Below are 12,573 nucleotides of genomic sequence, written 5' to 3'. Positions count from 1 at the left end.
GAGAGAATAATCATGGGAGAAAGAATGGCTGCTTATGCACAGGGAGACAGCTCACGGGGCAGGAGTGCATGGAGGAATAGACACAGGGAAGAGGTAACTATCAGGAGGAAGTGGGAGGGGAGCTGTTGCATTGTGGTAAATTGTGGTCAATATCATGAGACAAAGTATATGTGAACTGCTGTATGGAAAATGAATTTGCTCTGTAAATTTTCACCCAAATCACAATAAAAAAATAAATAAAGGAAGAAAAGAGAATAATGGTTATCAGAAAAGATTCTGAACAATGCTCTTGAATGGAGAGTACCTATAGAAAAAAAAAAATAGGTTGCTTGTAAGAATTTGTTAGGGGAGTGTATATATGTATATATGTTATGCATTTGTTTATTCAGAAAAAAAAAAAAGCACTGAAAAAGACCAAGGAACTAATAAAAATGGCACAGAGTAAAGGACAAGAATGTGAACAAGACTTCTCTCAATAAACCTTGTTATCTATGCTATATTTTTGCAAAATGGCCACCAATCCTTCCCATCCCTATCTACATGTCTTTTTTGGAATACGACTTTATTGCTCCTTTTATCGAAAGGTAGTCTATATCTCCACTTCTGGAATTTGGGCTATGGTCTGTGGATTGCTTCTGTCAATGAGACACCAGCAAATGTGAGGGGGAAACAGGCATTTGAAAAACACTTGAGCTTATTGCTGGGAACTATTCCACCACAGTATGAAAAAGCCGGGGGCAGCCTTCTGGAGAACAAGAGATCAACTGGAAAGAGACTTCAGCCATCCTGGTTTTCCTAGTTGAGCTTCCAGAACATGTGAATGAAGCCATCCTACATTCTCTGGCCCAGACCAGAAGGACTGCTTAACTAATCCACAAAATCATAAGAAAGAATAAATGCTTGTTTTAAGGTTAAAAAAAGAGAGAGAGAGAGAGATGCAGAGATAATAAGCCACATGAAGATCACCCAGGAGCAGAAGCTAAGAGACAAGGACAGATCTTCCTCCAGAGCTGACACCTTGAATTCAGACCTTCTAAACTGTGAGAAAACAGATTTCTGGTAAAGAAGTTCATTTGTCATATTTGTTATAGCAGCACTAGATAACTAAGGCAGGTGGTAACAACCAAATGTCCACTAAACTGGTGTGATATATATACACAATAGAGTATTATTCAGCCATAAAAAGGAGTGAAGTACTGATATGTGCTACAACCTGGAAGAACCTTGAAAGCATTAAGTAAAAGAAATTAGAAACAAATGGCCACATATTGTATGATTGCATTCATGTGAAATATCCAGAATACACAAATCCAGAGAGACAAAGATAAGTGGTGCCAGGAGCTGGAGGGGAGGAGGAATGGGGAGTGACTGCTTAAAGGAGATGAGGTTTCCTTTTGAGGGGATGAATTTCTGGAACTAGATAGTGGTGATAGTTATACAACATCATAAATGTATTTATTGCCACTGAATTATACACTTTAAAATGGTTAAGGTGGTAAATTGTGCATTTTATCAAAAGTGTAAAACTTGAAAGAAGTGTCTCACATCAGGTTTCTGAGAAGCAAAGCCTAAGATGAGAATTCCTTTGCAAGTGATGGAAGAGGTTCTCTTAAACGAAAAGTTCAAGGAAGAGAATACAGTAACAAAGTTGTGGCTTCTGCTGAAGACTATCCAATGTCAGCCTGATCCACAGTGAGCTCCAGGGTCTGAATGTCATCAGCAAATTGTCTTGAGAAAAGACCAGTCCTTTATACCCACATCATTCAGTAACTGGCTATAGGTTAACCACCTATGCCCTAGGGGAGCTGGGAGCATAAGGGACATTTCTAGGCAAGGTGGCTTGGTGGAGGAGGTTACAACTGACAGCTGTTAATCACCAATTCTACAGGTAAAGGAAACGTAGGTACACCATTCAGGTAAAAAGCATCTGTGTGGGAAACCAACAGCATTTACTGTAAGGAAGAAACTGAGGCTTAAGAAAATTGAGTGACTTCTCTGGGATCACAGAGCAAGTACAAACAGAACTTGAAAATCATCCTCCTCACCTTTTATCTCCTGACCTTTTAACTGAAGGCTCTTTTCCATCCTAATTTTGCATAGATTTTCACCTATTAAAGCATAATGGTGACACCCCCCCCCTTTGTTTTGTTACCCTTTTGTTGTTTTATTTTTCTCATTTTTGTGGTTTTGAGTGTTTGTCTGCCTGGTAGGTTGTTTTGTTTTGTTTTGGTGCAGAGAGGGTCAAGGCCTGATTACCCTCTTCAGCTATGCCTGAAAGAACCTTTGCCTTCAGTTCCCTTCTCCAGTAAATTCCTAGCTCATGACCCATCACCTGGGAGAGGTGGTTGTTCTCTATTATTTGTCACCCTCAAAACCCTACTGATAGCTCTTAAACTGCAATTATATTTACAGTTTTATTTCCTCTTTAAATTGCCACATAGGGAAAAGCCAAGTTCAGCTGGGTTTATCAATCTTTATATTACTGCTATTCAGCACCAAGAACAAGTTTGAAAAGTCTGAATTAAAGTGTACTTTGTTTCAGTATCAACTCAAACAACTCAACTCACTGCCGTGGAGTCGGATCCAACTCATAGCAACCCCTCCTTGGGTTTCCAAGGCACTACCACTACGGAAGTAGAATGCCCAACCTTCCTTCCAAGGAGTGGCAGTCAAATGCGTTAGGCACTACGCCACCAGAGCTCCTATATAGCTCAGAAGAAAACTGAAAGTATAGCCTATATTCTGAACTTCATATTTTTCAATGAAATTTCTTCATGTGGATTTGACTATATATTGTAACTCTGCTTAAATATTTTGGTAGATAGTAGGTGACGACCAGTGCACCACTGATCAGAAGTCTATGAAAGATTAGAATCACTCCTATAAATGGGTTCTTTATAAATGTATATTATTTTCATCTACTTAAATGCATAAATACTGATATATATTAATTACTTTTCACTTAGAATAGATTTACAGACATTTAATACTGCTTTCTATAGGAAAATGTTACAGATCATTTGACTTCTCTGCACCAATCTGCCAAAGAGGCAAGGAGGCCACATCTTCTGATCTCCTCTGACCCCACAAGAGGAAGACAGAATCTCCATCAATAGCCCAAGGCCTACTCCTGTGAGGCCACACATGCTGCCTCCCTCCAGCCCTTTCATCAACCCTGACACCAACTGTTCCTCCTGCAGCACCCACCACCTTTCTGCTGGGTTCAATAATTCATTCCAGTGGCCACAAAGAACTCACAGATTATGGGGTTTATTAAGGAAGCACCAGGCTACAATTCAAGTTCAGGGACAATGCTCAGTCTCTCTCAGCCTGCCATCTCTCATCTTTCAGTCTCTCTCCCAGCAGTGCAAGTCTCTTGGTGTCTCTCTCTCAGCAATGCATGTCTTTCGGTGTCTCCTTCTCAGCAATGTATGTCTCTCTGTGTCTCCATCTCAGCAATGCATGTCTCTCAGGAGCATGTTTCTCTAAGCAGCACATATTTCTCAGCCAGCAGTCAGACACTCCTTCTGTCTCTAGGAGGGCTCCTTTCTAGCCTGCCTGAGTGGCCAAACTAACTAATCATAACATCAGAATTCTAAGCACCTGAGAAAGAGCAAACTTCCCAGAACATTGCTTTGTGCCACTCTCAAGAGAAATACCCCAGGTGGATAACTTTATCAATCAAGAGTTCCTCAGTTGCTCACGGCAAATTCTACCTCAGAGTTTAAGAGACTTGTGGCTAGAAAAGCCATACCAGGTAATGTACTACACTGTACCATCCCTCCCAACAAAAGAGCTCTGGTAGCATAGTGCCTAAGGCACTTGACTGCTAACCAGAAGGCTGGCAGTTCAAACCCACCAGCCACTCCTCAGAAGGAATATAGGGCAATCTACTTCCATAGTGACACTGCCTCAGAAACCCAAGGAGGGGTCGCTGTGAGTCAAGTCAGGTCCAACTCAACGGCACACAACAACAACAATTTTGAAAAACAACTCAGGATAGTGGGAAATTTTATTTTAATTATGAAGATACAAAACTAACATCTATAACATACCAAGCTTTAAAATCAACTTGTGCCCTCAAATAACACAAACAGCAGAAGAAATCAACAGACTCAAACCTTTGCTTTTGGCAATGACTGATTACAGATACCCTCTGGTGGTATAGTACCTAAGGCATTTGACTGCTAACCAGAAGGATGGCATTTCAAACCCACCAGGCACTCCACAGAAGGAAGATTGGGCAATCTACTTCCACAGTGATACTGCCTTGTAAACCTGAGGAGGTGTCGCTGTGAGTCAGATACAATTTGATGGCAGTGAGTTTGGTTTTTGTTTGGTTAAATGAAGAACAGGGAGCACCAACTCCATTTTTACTAAATCCATTGCTTTCATCTACTGCAGATTATGAACGTAGGTTTCAATGGCAATCACTGATGGGTAGACTTTTTTTAAAAAAATCTTCATGTTTTTCTGTTTGTTTGCTTTCTTGCTTGCTTTTTAAGGAAATAAAAGAAATATGAAAGCATTATTTATCATGAAGCATAATGTCTGGAAACTAGTGTTGACAACTATGGTTCTTAGATACTTCTAAATCTAAATACTAGGCTACCTGCATTATCTGAAATAAGCATTATTAGCTATAATATAAACCAACAGCTTTTACATTACTGAACTCATTTCATCTTACCTGTGCTTACAAATAATCCTAAAGGCCAGAGTATCACAGTCTTGTCATACTAGCTCCAATATAACTGCCATATTTATTATTTACACTATCAACTGCACTTCATGACTTTATCAGTGCTATTACAGATAGAAAAATGTACGTAGTCTGTTGTGCTTTGAATTTTTCAGTATGTAACAAAAGCTTTCACAAATCCCTTCACCTAAATTCAGTTAACTCACTCATTGCCGTCAAGTTGGATCCGACTCACAGAGACCCCTCTTCAGGTTTCCGAGGCAGTACCACTACGGAAGTAGATTGCCCAACCTTCCTTCCAAGGAGTGGTTAGTGGGTTTGAACTACCAGCCTTCTGGTTAGCAATCAAATGCCTTAGGCACTATACCACCAGAGCTCCTTAAAATCAGTTAGATGAGTCCATTCTAGTAATGTTTAACAAAATGCGCTTTGTCAATTCATGTTTTATAAACAGAAGTGCATGCTACATAAACTGCTGACTTCCATTAACTGTTTCCAGAGTTCCACTTATCTCTACTATTTTAGTTCACCCAGGCCTTCAACACAGGTCATAATACTTTACACTAGAAAGCTCTGGTCCCCTCTAATACATTATCCACATGGCTATCGAATAAAACCCAAAAACCAAACTCACTGCCATCAAGTCGATTCCAACTCATAGCCACCCCCATCGGGTTTCCAAGGTGGTAAATCTTTACAGAAGTAGACTGCCCAGCCTTTGGCTGTCAAATAAATCATCCTAAACTACATCACATCATGTCACCTGTTGTTCTTAGCTATGGGGTCAGCTCTGAGTCACAGTATATAAAAAATTCAAATCACCTCTTATAAAAAAAAATGAAATATTGCCTGGTCCTGTTCCATCTTCATAACTGCTGGTATGTTTGAGCCCATTTTTGTAGTTATTGTGTCAATCTATCCCATGGAGGATTTCCCTCATTGTCCCTAACCTTCTATCAAGCATCATATCCTTGTATAGCAATTGTTGTTTCCCAATGATGTGTTTGAATTAAGTAAGAGATTCTTGCCATCATTGCTTCTAAGGAACATTCCGGCTCAACTTCCTTCAAAACTGACTCTAAGTTTTGGCTTATTTTCCAAAGTACATCACTAGACCCTTCCTCTTAGCCTGTCTCAGTCTGGAAGCTCCAATGAAACCTGTCGACCATGGATGACCCTGAAATATCAGTGTCTGAAATATCAGTGGCATAGCTTCCAGAGTCATAGCAATACACAAGCCACCACAATACCATAACTGACGAATGGGTGCGCAGTAACAGTTCCACTTAGTTTAAACTACTAAGTAGACTGAATTTTGTTTTAACAAGAAAGTCAGGTCCTTCATGATTGCTAGTTCCTATCTACTTCTCTGGTAGCATAGTGGCTAAGGCACTTGACTGCTAACCAGAAGGCTGGCGGTTCAAACCCACCAGCCACTCCTCGGAAGGAAGGTTGAGCAATCCTACTTCCGTAGTGATACTGCCTTGGAAACCCAAGGAGGGGTCGCTATGAGTCAGGGCTGACTCTACAGCACATAACAACAACATCTACTTCTCTACACTCTTCTCCAGACTTTGTATCAACTATCTTCAAAATGACCGTGATTCTCAAAATGCAGCTTGTTTTTGAGTGCTGTCTCTGTACTTATGTTCACTTCTCTGCAATTCCCTCTCTCTGCTCTTCTTCCAGTCCTGGGTCAATTACTCATAGTCTTTCAAATTCACTAAGTTTCATTAATCCAGAGTAACATTCACTGTACCTTCAAGTCTGAAGGTACTCTTCTCAAATATCATATTCATACTTTCGTCATAGTACTTACCACACAGTATTAGTAATTTAAGGAGCTCTAGTGGCACAATGGGAAAGGCTTTTGGCTGCTAACTGGAAGAGTGGTGGTTGAAACCACCAGCCACTCTGCAGGAGCAAGATGAAGCAATCTACTTCTATAAAGATTAAGAGCCTTGGAAATGCTATGGGAGTCTCTAGGAGTCAGAATCTATTAAATGGCTATGGGTTTGACTTTTTTTTATTATTATTTATTTACTTACTTGTGTGCTTGCAGCTTCTTCTGTACAGATTCATATAATCTGTGGCCTATGCCTGGTTCAACTCTGAAGTCCTATTACTACAAAGAGCCCAGTCCACAGTAGGTGCTCCACAAATGCTTATGGAATAAATGAATGAATGATTATGGACTTTTGAGTTCTATATTTCAAAAGACACTGCTATATATTAAATTGTTTAAAAAGGTTCTTTTTGACACTTTTTGTAACAACTTCAGAAATATTGCATGCAGTAAATGATAACTATATAGTAATACAGCAATATATACCAATTATACTGAATAGTCCATAAATTCTTTCAGAAATATGCAATCTTCAGGATTCTTGGTTCTTTTTAAATATTGGATGTATAACTAAAAATGACAAGCTTACTGTCATAGAGTTAATTCCGACTTACAGTGACCCTACAGGACAGAGAACTGCCCCATAGGGTTTCCAAGGCTGTAAATCTTCACAAAAGCGAACTGCCTCATCTTTCTCCCAAGGAGTGGCTGGTGGATTTGAACCATTGACCTTCTGGGTAACAGCCAAATGGTTAGCTTTCAACCACTGTACCACCAGAGCACCTTATAAAATTATATTTAAGACTTTATTAAGCAAAGTTTTATTCCTCAGAAGTTAACTTTCCTTCTAGGTGAACATTGAAAATTTGAATGCCAAAAATGTTTTCAATTTATTAATACTGGATAAAAATCTTCCTGGTCATTTTCTACAGTACTGAGGAGTGGGTTCAAACCACCAATTTTTAGGTTAATAGTTGAGGGCAAACTGTTTGCACTACCCAGGGACGTTATGTAAATATTAAATATTTCATTTTCAAAGTATGATTAACAAGTTCCTTCTGTCTACTAGTTTATTAAAGTTTATTAAATTGCTACAACACAGTGATACCTATTAAAATCTATTAAGACAGACAGGGCAACAACCTACCCTCACACTCAGTGATGCAGGATGGATTTTTTTTTTTTAAAGTTTCTGTGTACTAGTTTTTCCCTGTTTCTCCCACACAGAAAGGTCATCCTTCTTACTATTTACAACAGTTTGTGTCTATTTTATAATTAAATATGGGGAGAAGATGTAAAAACAATCATGTTTTTCATAAATGCAGGCAAACAGGCAATGACCAGAGTTTACAGCATAGAAGAACAAACACAAGATTTTTTCTTCATGACTAAATTACATGAAATTTATTAAATATTTTAACTATCTGATATTTAGTTATGTTTCTAATAACTGGAATAGCTTAAAAAATGATCACAGGTAAAATAAAGTGTGTAATATTAAGAAGTATAAGCTTTTGTTTAAAATCATATCATAGTCCATTTGCTCTTTAGCAATGAAAACACACGAAGATGTTTATTTGTTCTGTTTAGCTTTTTTAGTCATCACCACCAACAAATAAGTAATATTCAAATTCTACAAAATATACAGGAATTCTCAGAAAACTATTTTGAATATTATGTTCAATGGTAGATACAATGAATGTTTCTGGAGATTAAGTAATAACAAAAATCATTCATTCATTTTCTACTCAAAATGAAATTTAAATACAGATGAAAATGAGGTAAAAAACAATCATAATCACTAAGATTTCTCTGGATTCAATACTCAACTATTCCAAAAGAGGAGATATATCTGTGGATGAGAAGTATAGAAATCTTAGTATCTTATCAGTAATAATTAACTACTACCTTAAATATTGAGATTTATGATAATTTGAAGACTGATTATAATCAAGATTATTTGGATTCTTACCTTCTTTTCAAAGGATTCTGGAGTACTTTATAAAACTATACACAACATAATACATGATCAAGATAAAGCTGCCCTCCTCAATAGAAGCAGTACAGGTAAATTTTTCATATAATAAACTATAAAAATGATTTTGTAAATAGTTTAAGAAAAGAATTCCACTATAATACATAAATAAGAAATTTGATCAATATTTCAAAGCACTGTTCCCTATTCTATAAAAGAGGATACCCACTGGGCCACAAAGTTCTGTAAACTATGGCAGGCCAGCTGTCTGTTTTTTTCAAATAACATTTTACTGTAACACAACCACACCCATTCACTTACTTATTGTCTGTGGCTGCTTTCAGAATACAATGGCAGAGTTGAGTAGTTAAAATGGAAAACCAATGAATGGCCTGCAATCTGAAAATATTTACTATCTGGTCCTTTGCAAGAAAAGTATACCAACCTCTGGTACACTTGGGTAATAACTAATTTAACACAAACTCAGAATTAATAGTTTTGCTTAAACAGATGCTGGCTTCTGCTCATTACAATACTTCTTGAAAGCATACAATTTTAAGTTAAAAGTATTCAGTTAATGTGAATAAAAAATTTTAAGATACTTTTATATACTTTGGAAGCTGAATCCTCTAAAACTCTCTACCCTTACTGATCTAGTCAAGTTACTATAATATAAACTTGAAATTTTTAAAATCGGTATTTTCAATATTTTATTACCTCCTATTTATAAATGTCATGCATAAATTTGTGAGAATTAGTTATGTTCTACCATGACTATCTGAATTTTAAAAATAAAGCAATAAACTAAAACATAAAATTTCTATATAAAGGCCAAGATATTCATATTCAATCATTTTTAAGAATTATTTATACATGAAATAAAATTTTTCCAACTACTGTTTTGATGTCAATCCAAAGAGAAGCTTCACCTTTCAAAAGAATTTAATTTGAAAGATTAGTAAAATGAACACCTGTACATTCTTCACCTACATTCAACTATTCTTAACACTTTGACACATTTGTTTTATCTACGGACCTTTTTTTTCCTTGCAAATCATTTGAAATGATGTTAACTGACTTCAGGACAAATCGTCCCTAGATAATTTATCATACTCCTCCTTTTTAGAATTAAGGATATTTTCCTATACAAGCATAATACCAATACTAGACTAAAGAAGTCCCTGGGAGGTACAAACTGTTAACATGCTTGACTACTAACCAAAAGGTTAGAGATTCGAGCCCAACCACAGCTACCACAGAGGAAAGGCCTAGCGATATACCTACGAAAAATCTGTCATTGAAAACCTATAGAACACAGTTCTACTCTCACACACGGGGAGTCACCATGAGTCAGAATAAACAGTAACTGGTTACTGGTTAATTTAACAAATATTTCACAGTATCATCAATATATAGTCAATATTCAAATTTCTGCAAATATCCTAAAAATGACTTTTGTAGTTTTTTATTCAATCTAGCATCCGTCAATGTTCATATAAATGGCCAGTTTCTTGAGAGGTAAAAAACCAAATCTTTCTTTAAACAATCTATTTGTATGTACTGTGTTCGCTCTTCTTTCCATAAATCTGTTCCCTGGAAAAGCTATAGGAACACAATTTCCCCAGCACACTCCTGCCAAAACCATTCAGCAATAGAAAAGTACTGTGATTAATAGTAGGGGGGAAATTTAAATTTAAAATTATATGTAGATTCTATTTTCACTATGAAACTACTATGAAATCATATTCTTAACTGGTTGCAATTTATGATAAATACATAACTAAGCAATATTCACTAATTGCCAAATGAAGTCTTGTGACTAACTGCCGACCACAACTCAAGAACTTTAATATCCTCATCTGAACACCTTAATCAGAATTATAAATAATTATCCAAACATTATCACTGTATTAAAAAAAAATAACATTTTATGAAATTCTAAAGAGTGTTCTCCACTAGTCACTAAAAAAAGCCAATTTTAGAAGTCTGAAAATATTTTTTTAAATGTATAGTCCAATTTTATAGTTTACTAAGTTGAATAAAGTTTTAATCATCTCATAAAAAGACTGGATACCTTGTATACTTTGCCTATACAGTAAGAATTTACCTCTTAGGCAATTTGTTTCGACGCTTACAAGCTTTTACTAAATTAAAACTTACGTTTTGAACAATGCTTTATTATAGCAATATTATAAAAATACATACCTTTGAATAAGAACCACAATCTTTTTCTTAATATTAATGCAACTGAAGTATTTGAACATTTAGAACATTTTCTTCTAACTTCTTTAATCTGAAACTTCAAATGGGAGCAATTTTTCACTACTAAACTGTCAGGGAAATTAAGATTTCCAATGGGAATACTGTCAAATTTATAAAAACAAAAAGATCAGTATTCTAGTGCTTCACTTCCAATATATATTCTTTATTGTTAATTATGGCTGAACTAGAAATATTTTCCAGTATAAAGTATACACAGGCTTAACAAATAGAGAACTAAATCTGCAATTGCCTTTACTGAAACCAATGAAAAATCTATACACAGCAGTGAAACTGGCATGCAAATAAAAGAACTGTCAAGACATGTATTTCCTAAAAATAAGCCTACAATAACTATTTTAAAGGCTGTGTGTGGTCTCACCCATATATTCTGGCAAGATGCACTTTCTCCGACCACAGCTAGATTCATCCAAAAGCAGTGGCACTGGAGAGCCTCTGTCTCACCTGTCAAAGTTGAAGCACGTTGTTCCACAGACCACCATGAGCCCATGGAGAAAAGCCACAGTGCTACAGCTGTTATTGATAAGCAGTCTCTAACGAAAGAAGAACATATTTCAAACAATTAAGCAAATCATCCTGAAGAAAGATAGAGACACACAATGATTTTCATGTTTAAGTATGCGACGGCAAATACCATGGCAGTTTTGAAACAAAACACAGATAATTTATGTACTGGAAAACTCAGAGGGGATCTTTCACAAGCAATACTAAATTCAGTCTTTTCTCTTCTTCCTTTGATAACTTTCTATGCATTATTTATCAATTCATAAACTCTATTATATTCTCTTATTTAAATCCCAAAAACTATCATTTCATCTAAATTACTAAGGTATAAATTCAACAAAATTACCAAAGTGTGACCATTAAGAGCATAGTAAATTAAGACTTAGAAACCCTAAATATACTGAAACCTGATGTTTCTTAAGATGTCCTAGTATCTTTTTCTACCACTTTACAAAAGCAGTTCACATTTTTGCTTTAGACTAACCTCCTTACACGTAAAGCACATAGAGAGATTGGACAAGCTGTAGGTGAGTTAACATAAACAAAAAGAGCAAAAAAATCAATTACTTTGAAAAGAAATAGGTCTCAGAGGACAATTCAAGCCTCCTTTTCCCCAAACCTGGCAATAAAAGACAATTTAAAATATAAAGAAATACACCTGGCTGTGTAAAAAGTTTACATAACCACAATGAGTATCTCAAAATTTAATATATTTTTCCTATTAGATGACAATCTCCTCTAATCCCATTTAATACTGAAATAATGCAACTGAAAAGGAGAATGATGTCCTTTTGTGCCTATTCCAGGAGTTACTGCCCAAAAATGTTCATGGTTTTAAGTGTCCCTTACAACCAAGCCCCATAGTACAAACGCTAAGGCAAAGTTTCAGCTGAGCTCCAATGCACTAGGATGCCACAGTTTCATTTACTATATTCTTTAAGTATAAAAGTTCTACAAAAATTAGTTTCACTTTTCCCTAGATGTATTTAGTACGTTAACTAGCATAGTTAGGATATTATTTTTCTTTGGTTTTGTCAGTAGCATGTTTGATATAAATTTTATTAAGTGGTAGTGTATGTAACATTGCATTGTGGGTAGTAGTTTCCTGCTTCAGCCTAGCCACATCCTCAGCTGTCATATGAGCATGTTTCCCATATTTTCTGCAAGTTCTCGCCTTTTTTTTCTACTTACGGAAATGACAGCATTAGAAGATGAATTGTTCCAATAATTATAAGAAACATAAATTACTTACATAGCTACATTAAA

This window comes from Orycteropus afer, unplaced genomic scaffold, assembly GCF_000298275.1.
Source record: "Orycteropus afer afer isolate SDZICR_OR568_19922 unplaced genomic scaffold, OryAfe1.0 scaffold00034, whole genome shotgun sequence".
Lineage (NCBI taxonomy): Eukaryota > Metazoa > Chordata > Mammalia > Tubulidentata > Orycteropodidae > Orycteropus > Orycteropus afer.
This window is presented reverse-complemented; position numbering follows the sequence as displayed.